This window comes from Pristiophorus japonicus, unplaced genomic scaffold (assembly GCF_044704955.1).
Source record: "Pristiophorus japonicus isolate sPriJap1 unplaced genomic scaffold, sPriJap1.hap1 HAP1_SCAFFOLD_2977, whole genome shotgun sequence".
Taxonomy (NCBI): Eukaryota; Metazoa; Chordata; class Chondrichthyes; family Pristiophoridae; genus Pristiophorus; species Pristiophorus japonicus.
Window position 1 is genome coordinate 15,001 of NW_027252754.1, and position 6,445 is coordinate 21,445.

Here is a 6,445-nt window from a genome sequence, read left to right on the forward strand (position 1 = left end):
GCGGATCTCTCCGCCGTCCCGTGTCGGACCGCTGTCGGCCATACCTCGTTGGAAAGCGGCGGCGACCCCGCAGGCGGCGGTGTCAGCCCGCTCCCGCATGGACGAGGCACGGCGTCGCTAGGCCGCTTGGCCCGCCGGGCAACCGGCATCCGCTGCAGTCTTTGGGCAGTAACATGACGACGCAACGTGGCAACTGGCGCGGGTAAAGAGCGTCCGCTGCGGCCGGACGGGTCGCACCGGAGGCCAGCGACGGCGTGCGGCCGGCTCTTTGGCCGGCGGAGGTGCAGCCGTTGGCTGGAGACCGCTTTCCGACGGCTATCTCCGCTGGTGGGCCAGCTGTGCTCGTCGGGTGCGCGGCGCGGGGAAGAGGAAGGCAAGCGGCATCGAACGCTACCACATTCCTGCGGGCCGACCCGAAGCCGAGCGCGCTGGAAGTCCGCGAAATGCAACCGGAGAAGAAAGTCTGAATGTGGCAACTGATGAACTGAAAATTGTCGGCGGCAAATGGTTAACCAAATGGGTTGAAGGTGGCAAACCATTAACCGAAAACTCTGGCAAATGGTTAACCGGCGTGTTAAGATGGTATCTTTAATAAAAGACGGAAATGACGAAGCCAACATAGCCAAACGAAGGCGGGGACGTTAGTGTGGCAGAAGGGCATGTCTTTAAGCCGTCGGGCGAATGTCCCTGCCAGTTGGAATCTTTTCGGGAAAAAGGGTGAAAAAATCGGAAAGGCCTAGCCGTCCGCCGTGGGGTGCGTTCGCTCGGGCTCGGCCAGCCGCGTCGATGGGTGCCGGAACGGTGCGGCTGCGCTCCGGGAGTGCGGAGATACGGCCTGTCAAGTTTCGTCCCGGAAGTCTGGATGGAGCTAAATCCGAAGCCGTTTGCGGGAAATTAGTTCCAGGGCTCGGCGACCGAAGTCAAATCCGTCCCGCCAACTTGACACTTGTCATTTCTGTCCTTGGGGGTTGGCGGGGTACCTGCACAGAGGTAGGAGGTGGCTGATCGAGAATTGGTGAGTTTTCCAAAGTCACGTCTCGAGCCTCCAGGTCTGCAGAGACCGACCAGGGCTGCCGCCCAACCGACTATTCACCCTTTTTGGGCGGGAATTTTTTCCATTTTTGTCCATTTTTCGGGTTTTTGGTCGGGCTTCAAAAACGGCAGCCCGAGGCCTGGCAGAGGCCGGGGCATGTCCCCGGTCGCGCCAGGCGGCTCGCGCGACCCGATTAGGCCCCGAAAGGAGTCGGGAAATCGGCAGACCTGCCCGAGTTCAGCCCGGGGGAGGCGGGGGGCAGGTCGGTTCGGCTCAAATCATTAACCAAAGCCGAGACTTGGTCTCGCTGGCGCAACCGAAGTGCCAGGCTGGATAACTCATTAACCAGAAGGCGGCTGGAGGCAGGCAGGGCTGATGGCTGAGGCCGGGTGGAGGCCACCCGCGGCCGGGAAAGTCAAAAGTCCCGTTGTGTGGAAGTCTATGAGGTCAGATTCGGCCGCCTTACCGGGCCTGCGGTTGATGGTTTCCCGCTTGGGCAAGCGAGTCGGCCCGGCAAAGTGGCCACTTGCATTTTCTGGCAAGTGTCTGCGAACAACGTTAATGAGTTGAACCTCGGCAATTGTCGGAAGTCCCGATGAAGAAATGAAAATGCCCCTTTTGCGGGGATTTGGATGCTCATGGCCGGCAGCAGGTGGCCCGACGCCCCGCCAACTTGCCACTTGTCATTTCTGTCCTTGGGGGTTGGCGGGGTATCTGCACAGAGGTAGGAGGTGGCAGAATCGAGACTTGGTGAGTTTTCCAAACAAACGTCTCGAGCCTCCAGGTCTGCAGAGACCGACCAGGGCTGCCGCCCAACCGACTATTCACCCTTTTTGGGCGGGAATTTATTCCCTTTTTGCCCATTTTTCGGGTTTTTGGTCGGGCTTCAAAAGCGGCTGCCCGAGGCCTGGCAGGTGCCGGGGCATGGTCCCCGATCGCGCCAGGCGGCTCGCGCGACGCGATTAGGCCCCGAAAGGAGTCGGGAAATCGGCAGACCTGCCCGAGTTCAGCCCGCGGGGGCGGGGGGTAGGTCGGTTCGGCTCAAATCATTAACCAAAGCCGAGACTTGGTCTCGCTGGCGCAACCGAAGTGCCAGGCTGGATAACTCATTAACCAGAAGGCGGCTGGAGGCAGGCAGGGCTGATGGCTGAGGCCGGGTGGAGGCCACCCGCGGCCGGGAAAGTCAAAAGTCCCGTTGTGTGGAAGTCTATGAGGTCAGATTCGGCCGCCTTACCGGGCCTTCGGTTGATGGTTTCCCGCTTGGGCAAGCGAGTCGGCCCGGCAAAGTGGCCACTTGCATTTTCTGGCAAGTGTCTGCGAACAACGTTAATGAGTTGAACCTTGGAAATTGCCGGAAGTCCCGATGAAGAAATGAAAATGCCCCTTTTGCGGGGATTTGGATGCTCATGGCCGGCAGCAGGTGGCCCGACGCCCCGCCAACTTGACACTTGTCATTTCTGTCCTTGGGGGTTGGCGGGGTATCTGCACAGAGGTAGGAGGTGGCAGAATCGAGACTTGGTGAGTTTTCCAAACAAACGTCTCGAGCCTCCAGGTCTGCAGAGACCGACCAGGGCTGCCGCCCAACCGACTATTCACCCTTTTTGGGCGGGAATTTATTCCCTTTTTGCCCATTTTTCGGGTTTTTGGTCGGGCTTCAAAAGCGGCTGCCCGAGGCCTGGCAGAGGCCGGGGCATGGTCCCCGATCGCGCCAGGCGGCTCGCGCGACCCGATTAGGCCCCGAAAGGAGTCGGGAAATCGGCAGACCTGCCCGAGTTCAGCCCGGGGGGGGCGGGGGGCAGGTCGGTTCGGCTCAAATCATTAACCAAAGCCGAGACTTGGTCTCGCTGGCGCAACCGAAGTGCCAGGCTGGATAACTCATTAACCAGAAGGCGGCTGGAGGCAGGCAGGGCTGATGGCTGAGGCCGGGTGGAGGCCACCCGCGGCCGGGAAAGTCAAAAGTCCCGTTGTGTGGAAGTCTATGAGGTCAGATTCGGCCGCCTTACCGGGCCTTCGGTTGATGGTTTCCCGCTTGGGCAAGCGAGTCGGCCCGGCAAAGTGGCCACTTGCATTTTCTGGCAAGTGTCTGCGAACAACGTTAATGAGTTGAACCTTGGAAATTGCCGGAAGTCCCGATGAAGAAATGAAAATGCCCCTTTTGCGGGGATTTGGATGCTCATGGCCGGCAGCAGGTGGCCCGACGCCCCGCCAACTTGACACTTGTCATTTCTGTCCTTGGGGGTTGGCGGGGTATCTGCACAGAGGTAGGAGGTGGCAGAATCGAGACTTGGTGAGTTTTCCAAACAAACGTCTCGAGCCTCCAGGTCTGCAGAGACCGACCAGGGCTGCCGCCCAACCGACTATTCACCCTTTTTGGGCGGGAATTTATTCCCTTTTTGCCCATTTTTCGGGTTTTTGGTCGGGCTTCAAAAGCGGCTGCCCGAGGCCTGGCAGAGGCCGGGGCATGGGCCCCGATCGCGCCAGGCGGCTCGCGCGACCCGATTAGGCCCCGAAAGGAGTCGGGAAATCGGCAGACCTTGCCGAGTTCAGCCCGCGGTGGCGGGGGGCAGGTCGGTTCGGCTCAAATCATTAACCAAAGCCGAGACTTGGTCTCGCTGGCGCAACCGAAGTGCCAGGCTGGATAACTCATTAACCAGAAGGCGGCTGGAGGCAGGCAGGGCTGATGGCTGAGGCCGGGTGGAGGCCACCCGCGGCCGGGAAAGTCAAAAGTCCCGTTGTGTGGAAGTCTATGAGGTCAGATTCGGCCGCCTTACCGGGCCTTCGGTTGATGGTTTCCCGCTTGGGCAAGCGAGTCGGCCCGGCAAAGTGGCCACTTGCATTTTCTGGCAAGTGTCTGCGAACAACGTTAATGAGTTGAACCTCGGCAATTGTCGGAAGTCCCGATGAAGAAATGAAAATGCCCCTTTTGCGGGGATTTGGATGCTCATGGCCGGCAGCAGGTGGCCCGACGCCCCGCCAACTTGACACTTGTCATTTCTGTCCTTGGGGGTTGGCGGGGTATCTGCACAGAGGTAGGAGGTGGCAGAATCGAGACTTGGTGAGTTTTCCAAACAAACGTCTCGAGCCTCCAGGTCTGCAGAGACCGACCAGGGCTGCCGCCCAACCGACTATTCACCCTTTTTGGGCGGGAATTTATTCCCTTTTTGCCCATTTTTCGGGTTTTTGGTCGGGCTTCAAAAGCGGCTGCCCGAGGCCTGGCAGAGGCCGGGGCATGGTCCCCGATCGCGCCAGGCGGCTCGCGCGACCCGATTAGGCCCCGAAAGGAGTCGGGAAATCGGCAGACCTGCCCGAGTTCAGCCCGGGGGGGGCGGGGGGCAGGTCGGTTCGGCTCAAATCATTAACCAAAGCCGAGACTTGGTCTCGCTGGCGCAACCGAAGTGCCAGGCTGGATAACTCATTAACCAGAAGGCGGCTGGAGGCAGGCAGGGCTGATGGCTGAGGCCGGGTGGAGGCCACCCGCGGCCGGGAAAGTCAAAAGTCCCGTTGTGTGGAAGTCTATGAGGTCAGATTCGGCCGCCTTACCGGGCCTTCGGTTGATGGTTTCCCGCTTGGGCAAGCGAGTCGGCCCGGCAAAGTGGCCACTTGCATTTTCTGGCAAGTGTCTGCGAACAACGTTAATGAGTTGAACCTTGGAAATTGCCGGAAGTCCCGATGAAGAAATGAAAATGCCCCTTTTGCGGGGATTTGGATGCTCATGGCCGGCAGCAGGTGGCCCGACGCCCCGCCAACTTGACACTTGTCATTTCTGTCCTTGGGGGTTGGCGGGGTGCCCGGAGATTTTCGGGAACACGATTTTCAGAACATTTTTACGACAGCGGGTACACTTTGAAAGCGCCCGAAAAGTGATGCTTTGCTGAAAGGTGCTCAATCTCAGGAAAGAGACCTTTGAAAAGAGCACTTGGAAAGTCACAAAATGACCGGTGTGCGAGACTTGGAACAATTTTGACAAAGTCTTTTGTTGTACTTTTCAAACTCTTTGGTGTTTTGCTGAAATCGTACTCTGGGAGCCAGCAGCCCCGCTTGTACCCGTGCCCGGCTCTCAGGACAGACTAGTTTCCAACGGCCCTCCGTCTTTGCGCAACAAAGGACGCTGTCTGTCACAGATGCAAGCCCCTGGGTGAGGGAAATCTGTTTTACTGAGTAGTTAAGCACACGCGCAGTTCTTTCACCAAGTTCCCCTGCGTGTTGTGTGCTCGGTATCCACCGATCGATTTGGCGACTCGTGTCCGACGTGGGAGGGCTCGGAGTGGGGCCAGCTCCGGCTGGTGTGTTACCGACTCCGGCGTTCCTCCCGTTCTGCCCCGCAATGCGCCCACCGCCGGTGGGCAGACCGGGCATCCAATAACGAGTCAGAGGGCTTGGCACGGCTCCGGTTTCTCCTAGCCTGCCCTTTGGCACTTGACGAAGGTTCTCGCGTGAGTCCGAGGCGTCCACCTGTCTTTTGGTCTCGCAGTGGTCCGAATCAAGCTCCGGAGCGGGCGTCCGCCATCTCGACTCCCGAATGTGGTGGTGCGGGAATGTGCACAGCGCGTCTCGTTCTGGTAGCTGAACACGCCATTTCTCTGGCAAAATGTGAGCAGAGACACGCAGGCGCGGGCGGTGCGTGTCGACGCCCTTTGACGGTTACAGTGTTTGCAAGCTCCCAAGTTGAACCCGGCACCAACCTCCCTGTCGTGGGGAGGCCACGTGCCCAGCAGACACAGCGAAGGTGGCGCCTTGTCAAAAGAGTCATTGGTTTGTGTAAGCCTCTTACCCCGAGCGTGTTCACACTCCTCGTGATCCTTCTGTCCTGACGGTTTCCCGGTGCTCGTGCAACACACACACACACACACACAGAGCGAGAGAGAGACAGAGACCCACACACGACGTGTCGTACGTATGTATACACACACATAAGCAATCGTTGTGGGTGGTGTGTGCACGGTAGGACGGTCGGCGCTGGATGTTGTGCCCGGCAAGGTGGAGGCGCGCCTCTTCCTTTGTACTTTGTGGTTCCACCGTTCAGTCGCTCGCTCCCTGTCTGGCTGATTTGTTGGCCCCGATTTTCGGTTCAGCTACCTGGTTGATCCTGCCAGTAGCATATGCTTGTCTCAAAGATTAAGCCATGCATGTCTAAGTACACACGGCCGGTACAGTGAAACTGCGAATGGCTCATTAAATCAGTTATGGTTCCTTTGATCGCTCCAAACGTTACTTGGATAACTGTGGTAATTCTAGAGCTAATACATGCCCAACGAGCGCTGACCCTCTGGGATGCGTGCATTATCAGACCAAAACCAATCCGGGCTTGCCCGGCAGCTTTGGTGACTCTAGATATCCTCGGGCTGATCGCACGTCCTCGTGACGGCGACGACTCATTCGAATGTCTGCCCTATCAACTTTCGATGGTACTTT